The 20,172-nt window shown below is 41.6% G+C and overlaps 1 pseudogene; it reads right to left on the bottom strand.

Moving 5' to 3' along the window:
* Positions 1–743: 743 nt before the first annotated feature.
* On the bottom strand, positions 744–18,075 carry LOC113627289 (glycine cleavage system H protein, mitochondrial-like; annotated as a pseudogene).
* Between the last annotated feature and the right edge of the window lie 2,097 nt (positions 18,076–20,172).

Below are 20,172 nucleotides of genomic sequence, written 5' to 3'. Positions count from 1 at the left end.
TAAATTTTGAGAGTTAGATTAGAATGCTTCTAGAGTGACTTTGAGCTCTGAACATTAATACATTTGTGAAAATAATCATCTCTACCCTGAAACATATAGAGTTCTCTCTTTAACTGAAGAAACCTATTATGATATAAGCAAAAGTGAGGTTTAGTGACTTACTGCCATAAAGGAGAATACCACACAGGCAACTTTGAAATGGCAGCACATTAGGGAAGTGATGTTGTGTTTTTTTTTTTTAAGAAGTTGAATATTTTATTACTAAACTGTTTCTTATTTTCCTGCAAGGCTGTTGCTTCACTGTATAAAAATAGCACCAGCAAACACAGTATATTGCAAAATTAAGAGAGTAATGTTCTTCACTGGACACTATACAACTAACAAACTTTTCTCCACTGCCATTTATTTCCAGTGGCAAGTTCATTGAGTATTTTGACCCAAATCCAGGGATGGCTGTAAGCAAGTTACAATATTATATAAGGTTAAGATAACAATGTTATCCTTGAATTACATAATTTTTATAACTAGTTTTACCACAGATAATTTCAGGAATTCTGAATATTGTAACTGGAGACTAGCCTAAAAATCACAGGCTGTTGTGAAAAAGATGCATAGTGTTTATGTGAAATCATTAGGAAGTTAAGGGGTATTTTCTTCAGGCAACATTATTGCAAGTAGTTTCTTTTGCTAAAAGTTGCTTTTTAAAAATCTATCCACCACTAATTTAAGACAACTATACTAGATTAAGTTGTTTCAAACTAGTTTAGGGGTTCCATTTTCACTCCTCAATAGATTTTATGTATTTCTCATATGCTTCTTCACTCATTAGTTCATCTAGTTCTGAAGGGTTACTGAGTGTCATCTTGATCAGCCAACCATCTTCATAACAAGATTTGTTGACAAGTCCTGGATTTTCTGCTAGAGCTTCATTAGTTTAGTTACTTCTCCTGATAGAGGAGAAGAGAGTTCACTAGCAGCTTTCCCACTTTCCAAAGCACCAAATTCCTCTTGTGTTGTCCCAACTTCAGGCAGACTACAGTAAACAACATCTCCCAAAGCTTCCTGTGCAAAATTGCTGATTCCCACTGTTGCAACACCGTTTTCTGTTGTTACCTATTCATGTTTGTCTGTGAATTTACGACCCAACAGCAGAACGGGACCGGTGCGCAGCGCCTGGACGGCGCCCTCCCGCAGTCTCCGAGGCCGTGGCGGGCAGGGCGCGTTGGGCGCAGAGATGGCGCGCAGGCTGCAGACCGAGGCCCGCATGCTCCGCGCCACTGGCAGCGCCGTGTTCGCAGCGGAAGTGATGCTTTTGATTGCATATGAGTTGGGGTCGGAAGTTCTTAGGGTAGAATATCAGAAGTGGGTGAATCTTTGAATTAATCGATTTCTGAAGGCAAGTGTTGATGTCAGTGAGGGAAGGTTGTAGACGAATAAGGGAGTGTTAAGTGAATCACAAGATGGTCTTGCTTGTAATCGTATAGCTAACGGGCTCAGTTGTTGTAGTTCTCACCTACATACTGTATTAGTCTGGGTTCTCCAGAGAAAATGTGTGTGGTATATATTTTTATTATAAGGAACTGGCTTATGTGGTTATGGAAGCTCAGAAGTCCTAAGACCTGCAGGAGGCAAGCTCGAGACCCAGGAGAGCCAAAGGTATAAATTCCAGTCCTAGTCCGAGCCTGAAAACAGAAGACAGATACCCTCAGTCAGAGACAGCCAGAGAGAGAGAGAATTCTCCCTTATTGCTCTTTTTTGTTCTATTCAGGTCTCCAATTGGATGAGGCCCACCCCACCCCTCCCACATCGGGAGGGCAATCTGCTTTACTCAGACTACCAATGCAAATGTTAATCTCTCACAGAAATACTCTCATAAACACACCCAGAATGTTTAATTGGATATCTGAGCACCTGTGGCCCAGTTAAGTTGACACATAAAACTAAGCATCACACACACCATTTTGTAACGAACTGCACATTTCTCTGCGACTTTTTGGTGACATGAATTGTGACTCGCTAATAACTAACATTGCAACTATACAGTTGACCCTCCATATCTAGGGATGCATCCATTTATATAAGGGACTTGAGCATCTGCAGATTTTGGTATCTGTAGGGAGTAGGTAGCAGCTGTCCTGGAACCAAGCCCTCACAGATACTTAGGGATTACTGTATGTAGTAAGGACTTAATACATGTTTATTAAAGAGTGAATGAACAAATGAATGAAAAGAAGTTGAAAGAAGGCTCTGACATAGCTTAGATTGGGGCTGGGTAAGTGTGGAGCTTGGTGGAGGTTGAGGTTTTGCCTTATAGCAATTTCATTTCATTATCTTTTAAGGAAGGGAGAACCTTTCAAAATTGCTCCATTTAGTGTTGCTTATTTGGATAGATGTGACATTCCAAAGTTGATATTCCTTAATAGCTGTGATTAGCGTATCTGAATACTTCTCAGAATACTTCTGAAGCATTTTTCTTTTGTTTGAAGTTTTGTTACAATTTCGACTGGTAGTTTGGAGAAGCCAGGCTAGAAGTTTTATTCTTATCCTTCTTGCTATTTGAAACATCATTGTATAAATGGATATCCCTGGCATGGGGTATCCTTTCTTCCAAGGACAAGAATCAGTTCGAAGTTCCTATAATTGAGAAAACAGAATTTGAAGTACAGTTTATGATTTTACAAAATTCTGGTAGGCCCCATAAGGAAACAGATTCTACTCAAGATCTGCCCTTAAGCATAAATTGAGTTTAATTTGCTTGGCCAAGCTTTTCTTCATGCATACTACATAAGGAAACTTCAGCTCAGCTAGGACCTTGTCACAGTGCTCAATTAAAAGTCTGAATTAATAAAGCTGTCTTAATTGGTCTGACAGAACTAGCAATATGACCTCATCACCCAGCTACACCTTTTTGATCCTGGATTTAAATTTCCATAAAGGACAGAGAGGAACTAGCAAATTCTTGTTTTCTTAATAACATACCGCACTCACAGTTATCACATTCAGTGCCTCACCTCACAACTTTATCTACCAATCTAGAGTGTGTTCTGGAGCTCGTTAAATTAACTTAGCTATCAAAATGCTAACTTGATAGCTCATTTATCATTCTGTCTCACAACTCGACATTACAATGTGACGGTGATTGATCTCGCATCTTCCAGGTACCATATAGTATAAAAACTAAGAGAAGATTAATTAAAATCTGTCTTACCCAGACAGGTTTTTAAATAAGTTTTAGATTTACACTATATATCAGCTGAAGCAGACAGAGATTCTAAGACCAGGAGCTCTGTAACACCAATTGGATTTTTCTTTTATGTAGAGTATATATGCAGTAGTCGTTCCTGATGACCATTATTATTCTTTCACGTGTGCTGCATACCAAAATGAGGCAGAAAAACCCTGCCACAAATGTCCTCTACCTGCCTCCATCTCGATGTAGTGTAACTTATAGCACACACAGAAAATGTGTTGTTGCACAAGTATCTCACATGCACAGTCATCACTACTTAAAAATTTGTTCTGTATTTTTTTTCTATGAATTTGAAAGTTTGAGAAATTGTGAGTATGGAGGAAAGTGATGTCTAAACCCAGCACTGGGAAAGAGGAAAAACTCAATTTCTGTCTCACATTTAAGGGAGAGTCTTTTAAGAATTGGTGAAAGGTATCTTAAAATAATCATAATTGTAGCTACCACTGAGAGAATTACTGTGTCACATAATTTATTTACATTATTTCCAATCTTTACAATAATTTTAAAAGGGTAACAATTATTGTGCCCATTTTACAGATGAGGGAACCGATGTCCTAAAGTGTTACGTTCCATCAGCAAAGCCTAGTGGTTAGTAATCAGCAGAGTTGTTTACATTACAGGTGGGTGGTTTACTTGGCTCCAAAGGCCCCTGAACCATGCTGCCTTCCACCTCCCTGGAGCAGCAAATACACTCATACATTTTTTATCTTAGGCTGTTCAGGCTGCTGCAGCAAAATATCAGAGACTGGGTAGCTTATAAACAAAGTTTTAAATTTATATCTCACAGTTCTGGAGGCTAGAAGTCCACGATCATGGTGCCAGCGTTGTTAGGGGAGGGTTCTCTTCTGGGCTGCATTCTTCTTGTTGTGTCCTCTCAAGGTGGAAGGGGCTAGGGATCTCTCTGGAGCCTCTTTTATAAGGGCACTAATCCCATTCATGAGGGCTCCACCCTCATGACCTAGCACCTCCCAAAGGCCCCACTTCATCTTTGGGAGTTAGGGTTTCAACATATGAATTTAGGGGGCGACACAAACATTTGGACCATGGCCACACGATAGCGAATTTTTGAGAGCCAGTAGAATATTTGATTCATTGTAGGCTGCTCAAGGTTAAGCTCCCTTGTTTCTTCCATGGGATATGCTACATCTTCAAAGCAGCATCCCTCTGTAGTCAGCCAGGGAGTTCTTTATGGACTTTAGACCCCAAATTATTTAATAGTTGTAATAGGTGAAATTCTCTTGTTCTCATTCAAATGTTATAAGTTCCTTGACAAGAAAATAACCAAGCCCTATTTTTTTTGACACTAAAAATGAATAGCTGAGCTGTCCTTACAAAGGTTTAAACGTGCAGTCCTAAGATTCTTACATATGAACTGTAAAGGAAACACTATTAACACTATCAGTCATCCCTCTCCCTTACAATCGTAAGCACTCACCATATACCTGGAATGATTATACTGACAACAGCTATAGGTTTTCATTTTTCAATTTAAGCCTTCTTCTCTAATTTTTATCCAGAGGGAAAGCAAAGGAAAATAAAGTTTAATGAACACATAGTGAGTAGTAAGCAATGTTCCCTATGGCCTAATTAATGTCAAGTATCTAACTGAATCCATCAAACATCTACTGAGTATCTTCTGAACATCAGGCTCTGTGCTAGGCACTTCGATGAACACAAAAATTTTTAAGATGCAGTTCTTTTCCTGGAGGATCTCCCAGTCTAGTAGGAGAATATGATTATGTTGCAGGAAGGGGACCCCCTTCCAGGACCCGAGAGTGGGCTCTTGTCTAACACTCGGAAATGAATTGTCCGAGGAGACACGTGTGGACAAAGCAAGAGACTTTATTGGGAAGGGGCACTGGGACGGAGAGCAGCAGGGTAAGGGAACCCAGGAGGACTGCTCTGCCACATGGCTCGCAGTCTCAGATTTTATTGTAATGGGGTTAGTTTCCGGGTTGTCTCTGGCCACTCCTCTTGCTTGTGCCCATATTTGGTGATTCAGGGTCCTTCCTGGTGGCACATGCATCTCTCAGCCAAGATGGATTCCAGCGTGATGGATTCTGGGAGGTTGGTCATCACCTCCCTCTTTTGGCCCCTCCCGGAATTCTCCTGGTTAGTTTTCCATGGCAACACCATGTTCTTTACCAGGACCTCCTGTGTGAGAAACTCAGGCAAGCAGTTATTACCCTGCCTGACCGAGGCTGGTGGTTTCAGTCAAAGGTTCCCTAACAACCATGTCTGCACAAAAACAAATAGGTAAAATAATCACTCAAGGACATGATCCGTGAGAAACTGATTTTCTTCAGTAACCTGGACATTTGTCTCATTGGCTGATTCTCGAGTTAGAATTTGGATGAATATCCATTGGATAGTGAATCAATCCTGGCCCCTCCTCAGAGCAGGGTTTCACCTGAGGGACAGTGCTGGTCAATAGCCATGATGCAGCAGGGGAGCATGACAAATCGCAAGGTTTTTGTCTGGAGGTAGAAAAACAGTCCCTAAGTTCCCTGTACAGACAGGGATATGATAACATGTACAGTTTGGGAATCTTTGACCTTTGGGAGTTGAGTACAGTTCTAGCCCTCTGGGGTAAGCAGAATGCTAAAGATAATCCCCTGTCCCCACTCCCAAAAGACTTTTATCTCCTGGGTATTCAATCAAATACTAATCTAGATACTGCAGTGAAGGGATTTTGCAGATGTAATTAAACCCCCAAGTTAGCTAACCTCAAAATACAGAGATTATCTGGGTGGACCTTTATCAGATGAAACCTTAGAAAGTAGAAAGTTTTCTCTGGCTAGCAGCAGAAGAGGAAGTCAGAAAGATGTAAGCACCAGAGGGATCTGATGCACTGTTGCTGGCTTGAAGATGGGAGGAGCACGTGACAAGGAATGGAGGTGATCTTTAGAAGGTGTTAAGAGGCCCCTAGCTGACAACCAGCAAGAAAGTAGGGACCTCTATACCACGATCACAAGGAACTGGATTCTGCCAACAACAAGAATGAGATTGGAACTTGATTCTTTCCCTAGGTGGCTGTATAAGAGCCCAGCCTGACTGATACCTTGATTTCAGTCTTGTGATGCCCTGAGCAGAGAACCCAGTGGAGTCTGCCTGCATTTTTGAGGTACAGAGTTGTGAGCTAATAAATGAGTATGGTGTTTTTTTTTTTTGTGGTATGCGGGCCTCTCACCGTTGTGGCCTCTCACGCTGCGGAGCACAGGCTCCGGACGTGCAGGCTCAGCGGCCATGGCTCACGGGCCAAGCCGCTCCGCGGCATGTGGGATCTTCCCGGACCGGGGCACGAACCCGCGTCCCCTGCATCGGCAGGTGGACTCTCAACCACTGCACCACCAGGGAAGCCCAATGAGTATGATTTTAAACTGCTAAGTTTGTGGTCATTTGTTACACAGCAATAGAAAACTGATATGCCATTAAAACCCATGGGAGTTCTCTGTCAAATACCTCTAAGCCAAGGAGACTTCAGAGCCTCTACACTCATTTATTCTCTGGTAAATGGGAAAATTGAAGCCTTGATTTATATGATAGTCAACACAGAGTAAAAGAAAGATCCTAAACTTTGGGGTCTCACAACCTGGATTCAAGTCCTGGCTCAACCCCTCCCAGTCTTGTTGGCTGTATCTGCAAAATAGGCTAACCCTCTTTCATTGAGCAGGAACATCATGAAGATGAAATGAGATAATAATATGTGGAATATAGTAAGTGCTCAATAACAGCTATCCTTAATGAGATTATTCAGTTTAATGACTGACTTTCAGCATCTCTTTTTGAACTGTGTAGCTTTGTGGAGAATCTGGTCATCAAGATGCTGATAGCTAGAGACCTCCCTATCTTAACCTTCTCAGACATAATGGGAATAGGTGGCGAAGGGTAACTTCTTTAAACTATCCCCCCAAAGCAGGAAAGGCAGTCCATTTCCCTGTTATTGAGGATACTTTGTGCAATTGATTTAATCTGGGTGTTTACTAGGTGCTGGATGGTCAGGATCTGGTATTGTTTCATTTTCTGAACTGAGGCCTGAGTTAGTTTCCCAGTGGGTGATGATAAGGTTTTATTAAATGTGTATTTAATAAAAATACACATTTAATTTTATGTGTGTAAACATAAAATTTTATATTTATGCACATATAAAGGAAAGAACTATTTTTTGAATTATCATAAACAGTGAGTGTCAGTAGAATGTATCTCAGCACAGTTTGAAAACTGAAGAAAAATATAGTAGGAGAATTTTTCTTTATCTCTACCCTGGAAATTCCCTAAGCAGTCGGTGGGCCTCAAAGTGCTGTCCCTAGAACTTGTTCAAGATGTCAAACTTGGGCTCAACCCCAGGCCTGCTGAGTTAGAAGTTTTGGAGGTAGGGCCCAGCAATCTGTGTTTTAAGTAGGCCTCTTTGTGATGCATCTCAGACTTAAGGGCCCCTGCCTTAAGAGATTGGGGTGACTCCTAGCATCTCCCAGAAATCTTAAGTGAAATTTTCATGTGTGCAAAATGATGAACACAACCACAGAGAATTAATGAGAAATATAATGAATGATCCACTTCTGTGAGAGACTGAACACAATCTCAGTTGATGTGCCTCCTAAATTTTGCATGTGTATTAAAATTTTGTAAAATAAATCACTGTGTAAATGTATCAGGAAACTAGTTTTTTAAAGGAAGAAAAAATTAGGTGGCAAATTCTTTTGTAAAGTTAAAACTCTGATTTAACTGTTTTGTAAGCAGATTTTTATGTACTGAATTTTCTTAGGAGAAGGCAGATTGTATCTGGTAGTTTTATGCATTGGAAATGCTTCTGAAGAAATATTTGATTAGTTGACATGGGAGTCAGAATATGCTAGGTCGTAGAAAACTGAGAAAAATTGCCATTTTTACTGTAAATGCTTTTAAAATGGAATTTGATACTTTTTCTATAGTTTAATTTCCCAAGCTTTTTTCTCCTCCCTTGAAAAACGTGGTACAAAGAAGGGTGAAACAGAGTGGTTTACTGGCAAGAATGTGGTCCAGTGCACTTGGCTCTCCCACTTATCTGCTGTGTGACCTTGGGCAAGTTCGTTACTCCTGGAGGTGGTCAGGTTGTGGTCAAGCTCTCCAGGCTAGTGTTTCTCAAACTGGAGAGCGCATCAGTATCACTTGGCGAGCTGGTTGGAACACAGATTGTCTGGGGATGGGGTCTGTAGCAGTGGCCCTTTGCTGGTGTCACTGCTTTAGCTAATAGTCCAATTTTAGGTTGGGCTGGGGAGACTGGCTGGTTGCTGTGTTCCATGACCCGCCTCTAGGAATATGGCAGGAGGACAAATCACCAACTGGCTTAAGGAGCCACTTACTAAGAAAATCCCTATGTTCAAGGGAGAGACTGTGCCTTTCTTCTGAACAAAAGGAGGTGATACTAGGAGGTATCTCTGTAATACTTTGTCCTTCAAGGTTCTATGGATAAAATGCATGCACAGTAACCTTTCCAGCACTATTGCAGCACAAGAGGTTTGTGTCTTTAAACTATATATGAAATTGTTTCAACGAATCAATTGACAATACTGTATAATGCAACAGTTTCTTAAAAATGACATAAATTGTAATTTCCCATGTAAAATATTACTTTGAATTGGGAGATTCTAATTTATTGAAATTAAATTACCAAGGAAAAAGCAGAGAAGTAGAGTAAAGGTGTTTGCTCCAAGGTCAAAAGCAGGTTGGGTCATTAGGCATTTGTAATATAAAAACGTAAGCTCCTGTGACTAGGGTCCTAGCTGTGATCCCTTTCCTATCTCTCACAGTATAGTATCAAGTGTCCTAATAAGAAATTATAATAGCTAACATTGAGTGTTCATTGTGTACCAGGCACTGGTCTAAGCACTTTCCATTTACCAGTACATTTGATCTTCATAACAACTCTTTGATGTAGATACTGGTCTTATTGCTGAGATGAGGAGGGTTGAGTTATTTGCCCAAGGTCAGGGAGTTGGTAAGTGACAGAGCCAGGGTTCAAACGCAGGGGGGCTTTCTTTTTTTTTTTGTGGTACGTGGGCCTCTCACTGTTGTGGCCTCTCCCGTTGCCGAGCACAGGCTCCGGGCACGCAGGCTCAGCAGTCATGGCTCACGGGCCCAGCCGCTCCGCGGCATGTGGGATCTTCCCGGACCTGGGCACGAACCCGCGTCCCCTGCATCGGCAGGCGGACTCTCAACCACTGCGCCACCAGGGAAGCCCAGGGGGGCTTTCTTGAGAGCCCACATTCTAAAGCTTTTGCTGTGTCAGCTCTTGTAGCAGAATGATTTCTGCTCTGGTTTTCAGTCATCCATATCTCTGTGACTTGGCCAGATAGATCTTCTGTGTCCAGGAGACCAGAGCACTTCACACACAGCCCCTCCTACTGGCCTGTGCCACACACAGACCTTCCCATTGCTCTCCCGTTGACCACCTAACCATGCCCAGCATCTGGACTGCTCTTGCAACGTTATGTTCTTTAATTGACTTCTCCTTTTGCCTTGGAACTTTCTTCCAGCTTCTCTTGGGAAACTGTTTACCTCAAATCTGTGTGTGAACCAGGCCATCTGCCCCATGGGGTTCAGGGCAAATAAAATGGAGCCTTTATCTCCTGACTGTCTCTGGGACCCCTGGAGCCTTCTCACTTTACTCTCACCCTTGCTCTTATCCAGTCCATCACTTCACTGTCTACCAGCTTCTCTCTGTGGTCTTACCCCTGTTTCTACCTTCATGCTGGCCTCCTGGACTTGAAGATAAAAATCAGCTCCCCTCATTTGCCACTTAGTCCTTGGTAAAGACTTCATTTGAATTTACTTACTGAATCTTCTCCTTCTGAGCCACTTCAGGGAAATATCCACACCAGACCCAGTTCTGGCCAACTGTGGTCCCATGCAGGGGTTGGGAATGAGACAGATATTTAGAGTCTCATTTAAACAAAGTTGTTAAAAACTTAACCTCACCTCCTTCCTTCCCAGGTACACGAGCATTTCAGTAGTGGCTCTGCCATGGTCCATTGGTTTATTTCAGGCAGAAAACAGGCTGCAGGAAGTTCAAGCTGGAGGCAGGTTTCCTTCAATTCACACCTATTCTAATATGCATAAGGCATGGCTAAGGTTGACTCTTAATACATTCTTTTAATTAATGGAAAGTGGAAACAATCTAACATCACGATTTAAATGATGTTTTATTGAATTAATTTTTCCTGTAGGGATTCTCTGACAGATGGAAGAGATCTGACCAAGCAGCAGCCTTTTCTGCAACCTTTCAAGTCAGGTGCTCACAAAACCTGGAAAAGGAAACCGATCGACAGATTACATCCAAAGTTCCAATCTCCTTTGTTTGTTCAGGTCATTCAGGATATCATTATCACGTTAATGGAATTTTCTTATTTCTATTTGCAGATCCTTCTGTGTGCACATTGTTTCTGATTTGAAAAGGAGGGGCAAGAAACCCTCCTTCATTTTCATCTTTTCTGAAAGCTTAGCTAACATGCTTGAGGTGTTGAGCCAATAGATTTATTGGCTATCATGAAAGAGATGCCTGTTACTTTTTCATTTCTCCTGCCTCTAATTCTTTGATTTCCATTTCTTTAATTCTTATTTTGTCAATTGATAACTTATCAATTATTTGATAACTTATCAAATAACTTATCAGTAACTTATCCATGTTCTGGTGTGAGGTGAAGCCAGAAGATCCTACTGGTCCCTGTAGTAAAAGTAAGATAGGAGGTGAAAGCTAAACCCTAAGAAAGGAAGTTGCAGAGTATTTGGGGTAACTCAGGCAAAAAAAAATCTTTATTTTTAACTGTATTTAAGTGTGTGCCTTCTCACTCCATCAAAGTAGTTAAACTGACCGTAAGGATAGTCCCAGTTTCGCTGCAAAAGAACTTAATTCTTCATTTGATTTTACCGAGAGAGAATATTTTTATAGTGTTGTGATTCAGGGGTGATCATTTCATTCACAAATGATGTGTTTTAGGCAGTAAACAAATATTATTTTCCAGACCCCAGAGATAAGTTTAGGCAAGGCTCAAATCATCTGGTGCTAAATTTGGGGCCCAATTTCAAACAAGTTGGCAGTGTTTCTTTATGGGGCAATACGGCTGTGTATGAAGGTGGACATTTTATCCTGTGCTAGCAATGATAAGTGGGAGCAACAGCCTTAACAAGAGTTGATCAAAGGTCCCAGTCAAATCCCATGTCTGCAGTCTTGGAAAATTACAGCTCATATAACAGATCTTATAGAAAATCTTTTCATTTCTATGAATTTCACTAAATCAGAGAATTTCCTTGCTACTCTATTTGGTTTCCTTCCTCCCATAAGTAATTACTTTTTATTTTAAGTGACAGAATCACTTTAATTTTGCATTTTTTCATCTTTATATAGACCTTGGCAAAGATTAATCTGTCCAGAATATTCTGGGTACTTGGCTCCCGCGTTTCAGATTGTAAATTGGATACAGCAGGCAGCTTGCCTTTCTTCTGCCTTCTAGGTTTATTTGAATGTAAAATTATATAACAAAACAGTGTTTCCTTGCACTTCCTAGGTCCCTATCAAAGACAGAGAGAACAACCCTCCGAGTCGCTGTATATTCACCAGTGAACTCACCACTGCCCTGCTGGGGCTTAGGAAACCCTGATGCTCTGAGGAAGAAAGTCCATACAAAATTCATCCATGGCCAATTCCTCCTCTTGTCCATTTTCTTGATCTCCTCATATCTCTCCTCTCATAGCTTGCAATTTCTTTCCTCTTTTCATTCTTACTTGATCTCCTCTTTGCTTTTCCTTTTTCAAAGCCAGCTTTTTTCTGTATATTTTTCTTTCCCCTTTAGGTTAGTGTTTCTTTTCTTTGCGCCCCAACGCCCATTGTCACGCCTCTGATTTGTTTACCCCTTTCTCTATTTTTTTCTTTTTTTCTTTTTTGTGGTACGCAGGCCTCTCACTGTTGTGGCCTCTCCCGTTGCGGAGCACAGGCTCCGGACGCGCAGGCTCAGCGGCCATGGCTCACGGGCCCAGCCGATCTGCGGCATGTGGGATCTTCCTGGACAGGGGCACGAGCCCGTGTCCCCTGCATCGGCAGGCGGACTCTCAACCACTGCGCCACCAGGGAAGCTCTTACCCCTTTCTCTTAAAAAGGCGCAGAGATGCTTCTACTAGTGTGGTCTGGAGTGAACTGGATTGATTTTAAAACTTCGGTTAAAATCAACTCCCATGCTCCCCCCACCGCCCCCTGCCCTCCCAAAAGGAGCAGATGAATCTGCTGCCATTTGACTAGTCTGTTTCTTTTGTGTGTGCACACTCATGTACTAAGGGTATGTGTGTGTATGAAATAGGAAACAAAGAGGGAATGTATAATGAGACTGATAACACCATATCCTTGGGGCACCAAATAAATGGGTCAGAGTCCTCAGCATAGTCACTGGCCCTAGTATAATGTGTTTATTTTGCTCTTGGGGTAAATGGCAAGAGGAAAACCCTTCATCCTCTGTACCTTCTCCACTTTCATTTTAATCTATCTTCTTGCACCTAATCAAGCCATTGAGATGCTTCACTTAAAAGCAGGGCTGGGGCTTCCCTGGTGGCGCAGTGGTTGAGAGTCCGCCTGCCGATGCAGGGGACACGGGTTCGTGCCCCGGTCCGGGAAGATCCCACATGCCGCGGAGCGGCTGGGCCTGTGGGCCATGGCCGCTGAGCCTGCATGTCTGGAGCCTGTGCTCCGCAACGGTAGAGGCCGCAACAGTGAGAGGCCCACGTAACGCCAAAAAAAAAAAAAAAAAAAAAAAAAAAAAAGCATGGGTTGAGCCTTTGGGTGATGCCCCATTTTATACACACTCTTGAAAATGCTAGAGGCAGAGAGGAACTGCCCTCCTTGGGCATCACGCTTAATGGCTTCACCCCTGAGGTGCTTTTTGCTTTGGGGAGGTGACCCAACCCTAGAGGAACCATCACTTTCCTTCCCTTTTCCCTGACACCCCAATCTCTTTCACATACACATAGTTTCACTCTGTGTCCTTACAGAAGTTTAGAATTTGAAGGCAAAAATAGAGATAATTTAGAACTTCATTTTAGAAGTGAGGATATTGACTTATATAAAGGTGAAGTAATTTATTTAAGATCACTCAGGAAATTGGTAATAACTACAGGGACTATGTTTTCCAATCTAATACTGAGACTCATAATCTGAAAATAACAATAGCAGCAACAACAATAATAATCACTGCTGTTAATTGATTATCTATAACTCCAGGCATTGTACAAGGTACATTGCATCTTATTTGGTCCTCCTAGCAACCCTCTGTGGGGTAGGTTATTATTTTTTATCCAAATTTTATGGATAAGGGAGGCTCAGACAGAAATCCACTTCATAAATAAAAATAGGGCAAAGCTAAGTTGTAAATCTGTCTCTCTAATTCCAAAACTTGTGCCCTACATAGTGGGGTACTAGAGCCATCTTGTTCATTTGGTTCATGGGAGCTGATTTTTTATCATCTCTTCCCAAATCAGTGTTCGGTGATATCACGTTAGTCATGAAATCAGCCATGATAAAGTACTTACATCATGGAAATTGGCAAAGATAACAGACCAGGGCATGGTTTTTATTTGCTGGAGAGCTTAGAGTTGTTACCATTTACCAACACACCACTCACTGCCTCTATGTATTTTTATAATATTGCCCTTTTGACAATGGAAAAGATTTTTTAAACATCATGACTCTCCTAGAAAATCTGGATCGTCTGATCACTATCATGCTGGTGGAAAAACCTAAAATAAAATTCAGATGTCTACACACTTCTCACTCACAAAAAATGCTCTTTTTGTCATCTCTTGCTGGAATTTTTTTTCTGTGGTAATCTTAAATCCACCAGCTGTGTGTTAGACAAGGAAGGAACAGAAACCCATTCAGTACAATGTAAGCTGGTAAGAGAAAATCTACTGGGAAGATCCAGGGGCACTGGGGACATCCATCCCACAGAGGCCCACCGCAGGGAGTGTATCCCCCTGTGGGAGTGGAAGGGCAGTCCCAAGCACCTTATCTCATTACTCCAGAACCTCCTGGGTTCCTGTCATTGCATGTCTCTCTACGTCCATGTCTGTAGACCAGTCTTTTCTGCTTTGGTGTGATGTAGCCAACACCCTGAATCATCTGGGTTCTCATTCCAGGCAGTCACAATTAGACTCTGTGTTTTTGATCCATTTCCCACCTTCCGGGAGAGAAACACTTCCCAGATCAACATGGGTCAGTTGTGTAATCAGCTCGGGCAGGTGAAAACAGAACATGTTATAAGCAAGGCTGTGGAAAGGCAGATTTCTCTAAGGAAAGAAGACAGGAGCGAAGAGGAAAGGATACTCATCTTTAGCAGACTTGGGATGGGGAGGGTACAAAATAAGGAGGAAGAAAGACTATGCTGTAAGCAATCTGAGGGGAGAATCTGGGTTTTACACATTTCTAAGTATCTGATACATTGCCTCACACTTGGCATTTAATAGGAAATAAGAGTTGAAAGGGAAGAAGTGGCACTCGTGGACAAGAATGTATTTCTCCAAACTGTAAAAAAGAAAGCCAAAAAACAAAACCCCAAAAACCTTTCAGTAGGAGAAACGAAGAGTAGAAAATAGTCTATAAACAAAACCATTCTAGTGGTCAGTAGAGATTATTACCAGTGAGATCTCCCATGGATCCATCAAGGGGCTTATGGTGTCACTTCCAACATCCAAACGTGACCTTCCATTGGAGTCCAGTTCAACATGTCACATTTTCAAAGTCCCTCCCACATTGCTTTACCCCTTGCAAGGTTATGGCTAAAAGCAGAACCAGTTTAAAATTATCATTTTGTGAAATGACATGCAAATAGAAGAAATCGTACTCAAATGAAGGAAAATGGCCATGTTTTCCATGGTCAGTCTTTAGAAGACAGCCTTCAAAATAAGTGTTACACCATCCTTAACTTTTTTGGGGGTTAATGAGAAGCAAAATGTGTGCCCTCGGGATCAGGAGCTCTAGAGTTCAAATGATCAATGCAATTGGAAAAATTTCTTTGCCTGCATATTGGACTTAAAATCTCATAAGAAAGGATTTTATTTGTGCTGTTAGAATGTGAAGGCCTAAAGCCTTCACTTGTCCTGGAAACTACTGTGAAGATTAAAAATAATTGCACAAAAGCCAATCTAAATTTTCCAAGATCAGGAGGAATGATGGTTTAGTCTGAGGGTTTGAGTTTATTTTACGTCTTTCAGTGTCTGAATTTATTATTAATACTTTATCTTTAAAATGCTATAGATATAATATAATCAACTGTTAATTTGGGTGGACTGATTATCCACACTGAGGTTTACTTGTAGCACATCTTGCTTTTCGCTTCCATGCAACGTAACCTTTTCTGCTTAAGCAGCTCCTCTAGTGACATTATCACCATCTCACTAAGTTTATTCTTACATGGAATTGCAGCCTGCTAGGAACTGGAGGAGGTATGTTCTGGTTGACTTGTTTTAAGATAAAATAATCAATTGCTCTTGTCTTTCTAATTTCTCATTCCCTTTCTCTTCTTTATTTCCCCACCTTTTCCTTGCCAGGTGTGAGACAGATGGTAATGCAGCAGAGAATAAATAAGGGCCCCTGTAATCCAGCTGGTGCTTTTCTCCTGTGGCACCTCTGGTGCTGCATTTACCCGGCTACTGAGGGGGGTCCAAGAGAACTGAGTGGCAGGGAAAGGTGGGGACATATACTGCATTGATTTTTTTTTCCCCCCAGTGTGCACTGGAATGACCCTGCAAGGTGTTAAAATACTGAAATATATGTTAGTAGTTGTTGTTACATAGTCATTGGTTCAAGTCCCTTAGCAAATAACTGCTCCCCTCATCTACTGCTCTGGCTTCTAGTGTTCCAACTCTGGAGTCTCCTGGACCTCCTCACCACCTGCAGGATTGATACTTGGCACAGAAGGGGGTCTTAGGACTTCTTTTACTGCTTTTTAAAACCACTCTTATTATTTATTTATTTATTTATATATCCTATGTGCAACCCACCCTAGTCCATATATATTTTTAAAAATTAGTCAAAAGTATAACCTCAGTAATATGCATAGTTTAGTGAAATATCTCTGCCTAGACCCTGCCCAGATCATCTCCTTCTTGTGTTTTGACTCTGACTTGGTCATCATTTCAGTTCGGGCACTCTCCATTGCAAGTGACAGAATACCTAATGCAAGTGTATCTGCTTCACGTGATTAAACACCTACAAGGAAAGGATAAGGTGGGGCTTTTTAAAAAATATTTATTTATTTATTTGGCTGCCTCAGGTCTTAGTTGCGGCACATGGGATCTTTGTTGCCACATCTTTTTAGTTGCAGCATGCAGGATCTTTAGTTGTGGCATGCGGGATCTAGTTCCCTGACCAGAGATCGAACTCGGGCCCCTTGCATTGGGAGTGCAGTGTCTTAGCTACTGGCCTGCCAGGGAAGTCCCTAAGGTGTGGCTTGATCCAGGGCTCACGTGGTATCACCAGGGCTTAGATTCTTTTTCTTGTTTTGGCCTCATTTCCTCAAGCCTGGCTTTGTAATGAGACCCTACCTGTTCTCAGGTTCACTACAGCAGCTCTCTCAGTCATCTCCAGAGAGAAAGGGACCAGGAAAATTCCTCTAATGTTCCCAGATTAATGTCTTAGAATTAATTGAGTCTTTTTGGCCCTCATTGACTTGCCCATCCCTGAACCAATCACTGTGGCTAAGGGAATGAGTATGCTGATTGGCTTAACTTGGGTCACATGCTCCACTCCAGTATATGTGGTTGGAGTTGCTTTACTGAAAATACACAGACTGGGTCCAGGAGGCTGGATCGCCAAATGAAGGGGATTCTCACTTGGTATCACCTGAGGGTGGTAGATGCTGACAGGAATGTGTCCTACAGTCAAATCATTGATTCACTTCTTTATTCTGTATTATTTATATCTTATCTCCAAATGGACAGTTCTTTGTATGGGTAGGTTTACTCCAACTGTAGAGAATTTTCATTCTCTCGTGACCACTCGGAATTTAGACCTTAATTGCAAAACTTCATAAACTGTGTCTCTGTGTCCTTAATTTGCTACTATGCATGTGGCACAATGGCAGAGACCTTGTCTGTCTGCTTCTCTGTTTTCTGCTCAGTAAATATTTACTGGAAAAAAATAGAGGTTTCTTCTTCTTTGGTGCACTGAGGTGTGCCTCTTGTTACCCTGGAATGCTGCTGCTGCCTGGGTCCTCTGTTTCTGGGCTGCACTGGGAGGTGGTGATAGGACGAGTTTTATAAACAGCCTTGATATTTGGTAGGAAGAACACAATTCCAGGAAGGGATAGTTGAAAAGCGTTCTCTTTATAGAGGAAATCACTGACTCTTTTACTTCCTGAATCTCAGATATAGCAGATATTCCTCTTTGTTGTAGTTCCTCTGGGGTCACTATTTAACTGCTCATCCCACTGACTGTGAGTTACTATCACCTGTGCTCTCAGATCCATTCGTAGAAGGAATAGCTTTGTAGTGGCACTGATGTTTTTCTGGACTTGAGGGCAGGAAGAAAATGGGACCTTGCACTTCTGAATCTGCTGTCAGTAAATACCACTATATACAGGATTATATACAGGGTTTTCCTTCTCAGTCTTACTGTTTGATATGATTTTCTTCCATGTAGCAATCAGAGGGCAGCAAAGGAGTACTGGACAAGGCTTGTGGTTTTCATCCATAGGCTGGGAATTCATGGAGGTTTCTTTGATTTCCGATTGTGCAGCCCCACAGTTGTCAACCCCAGGATGAGCCGCCAGGTGGCAAACTCCAAGGTCTCTTTTCTTGAGCAGCATCCCTTACCTTCACATGGCACATCATGGTTCACAAGACACTCCCACACTACTGTGCTAGCTCCTTTGATCTTTATAACAGCCTTGTGAGGTAGACAGGGGCAGGGGTTGTTATGCTCATTTTACCAATAAGTAAATTAAGATTCAGGCAGAAGTTACATGATTTGCTGGACCTCCTCAAGGGTGTGCAGAACTAGATCCAACTCAGATTTCTAGATTCCTAGCCTAGTAGCTTTTCCATGGCATCGAACTTGGGTGTCTTATTTCTAGAGTTGATCTAAACTCCTGAAAGAAGGGCCCTATTGACATTCTCTTCATAGCCCTAATGGCATCACACCTAGCTGTCTATGCATCTATTACTGGGGTCTCAGCTGCCAAACTAGAATTGAAGCAGCAGGAAGGTTCACCAGGAGGTTCTCTTTTGCTTGGTCCCAGAGAAAACGCGCTAACGGCTTCTGCATCATGTCCACCCGCAATTCAAAGCCTGGCCACTGGTCATCTTCCATGCCTGTCATAAGTGCTTTGTGCTCTTCCTTCCTCTCTTTGTGTGACTTTTAGGCCAGTTTGAATGAGAGAGATGTGTGACAATGCATTGTCCTACCCTCCACCTAATGGGATGCCCAGCTTATTGACATCCAGGGAGACAAGTTGATTCATTTATTTTCAAATTTTTTACCTTACATGCAAGTGTTTAAAAAATACATTACTGAAAAATTTTAAAATTGTCTTTCTTTTTCCTTATACATATTTGTTAGAGTTGTAATAAACATGCATGCATGTTTGTATGAGACATTTTCCATTTAATTTTATAAGCATTTTTATACATTTCTACAGAGTCAGCATTGAGCACCTCCTATACGCTAGGTGCTAATCTAGGGTGTTTTCTATGGTCTGTTCAGTCAATGGATTATGATTTACTCAATCATTTATCTATAGATGTATGTCCTCTCCCCATTTTTCCACTATTATAAATAGACGTGCAATGAATATATTTGGGTATACAGCTTTTTTTTTTTTTTTACAATTTTCTTAGGATAAATTTCAATAAGTGAAATTACTGGGTCAAAGAGTATGAATATTTTTATGGTCATTAGTACTTATTGCTAAATTGCTTTTCAGAAAGGCTGTTTAAATTTACAATGCCATCAGTATTGTAGGAAAATATCAATTTTACTGGACCCACATCTGTACCTGATTTTATCATTTACAAAATGCTAAGGGCTTCCCTGGTGGCGCAGTGGTTGAGAGTCCGCCTGCCGATGCAGGGGACATGGGTTCGTGCCCCGGTCCAGGAAGATCCCACATGCCGCGGAGCAGCTGGGCCCGTGAGCCATGGCCGCTGAGCCTGCGCGTCTGGAGCCTGTGCTCCGCAACGGGAGAGGCCACGATAGTGAGAGGCCCGCGTACCGCAAAAAAAAAAAAAAAAAAAATGCTAAGAGGCCGAAAAATGATACTGTGATTTTTTTTTAAACTTGTATTTTGTTGCTTAAATTGGGAAAGGTGAACATTTTTGCAAATTGTGTTTTCTAGTTTTATTTGAGAATTGTCTGTTTTATTTTAGGACAGTGGATTTATGAATTGTGTCACTGCAGGTCAAATAACCACAGCAGCCAAGTTCATGAAGGGGACAAGCCCTCCCATGTTACAATATTGGTTCCTTCCCTGTCCTTCCCCTGTTGTAGGCTAAAAGGACACTGACATTTGTTGCATCTATTTCCAGAAAGATGTCAGTGGTCTCCTTTCCCTCTGCTTTGACAAAACAGCTGTGAAGGAGCCAGGAAGCCAGTGTGCAGGAACTGCCGCAGGAAAAACCCCAGAGTGGCAGGAAGTTACCCTAATAGGGTGAAAATTAAGAAACAACTCTTGGCACAGCTTGTTTCCTGGCTACAGGTGGTACTTTCACGCCTTAGCAATTATTCTCTTAGAATCAATTTGGTGGCTCTTTAAAAAATATTAGATTTGAACCTGAAGGGGGTTAAAGCGAAAAGGATAAGAGCTTGGAAAATATTTAATTTTGTTTAATGAAGACATTATTCTCATCTTCCCCATTGAGTTGAAAAGGCAGTTCTTTGAAACTTTTTCTTGGTCTTTACTATTTTT

Source organism: Aethalodelphis obliquidens, unplaced genomic scaffold (assembly GCF_003676395.1).
Source record: "Aethalodelphis obliquidens isolate GAN/ISIS:26980383/991018 unplaced genomic scaffold, ASM367639v1 scaffold1, whole genome shotgun sequence".
Lineage (NCBI taxonomy): Eukaryota > Metazoa > Chordata > Mammalia > Artiodactyla > Delphinidae > Aethalodelphis > Aethalodelphis obliquidens.
This window is presented reverse-complemented; position numbering and strand designations above follow the sequence as displayed.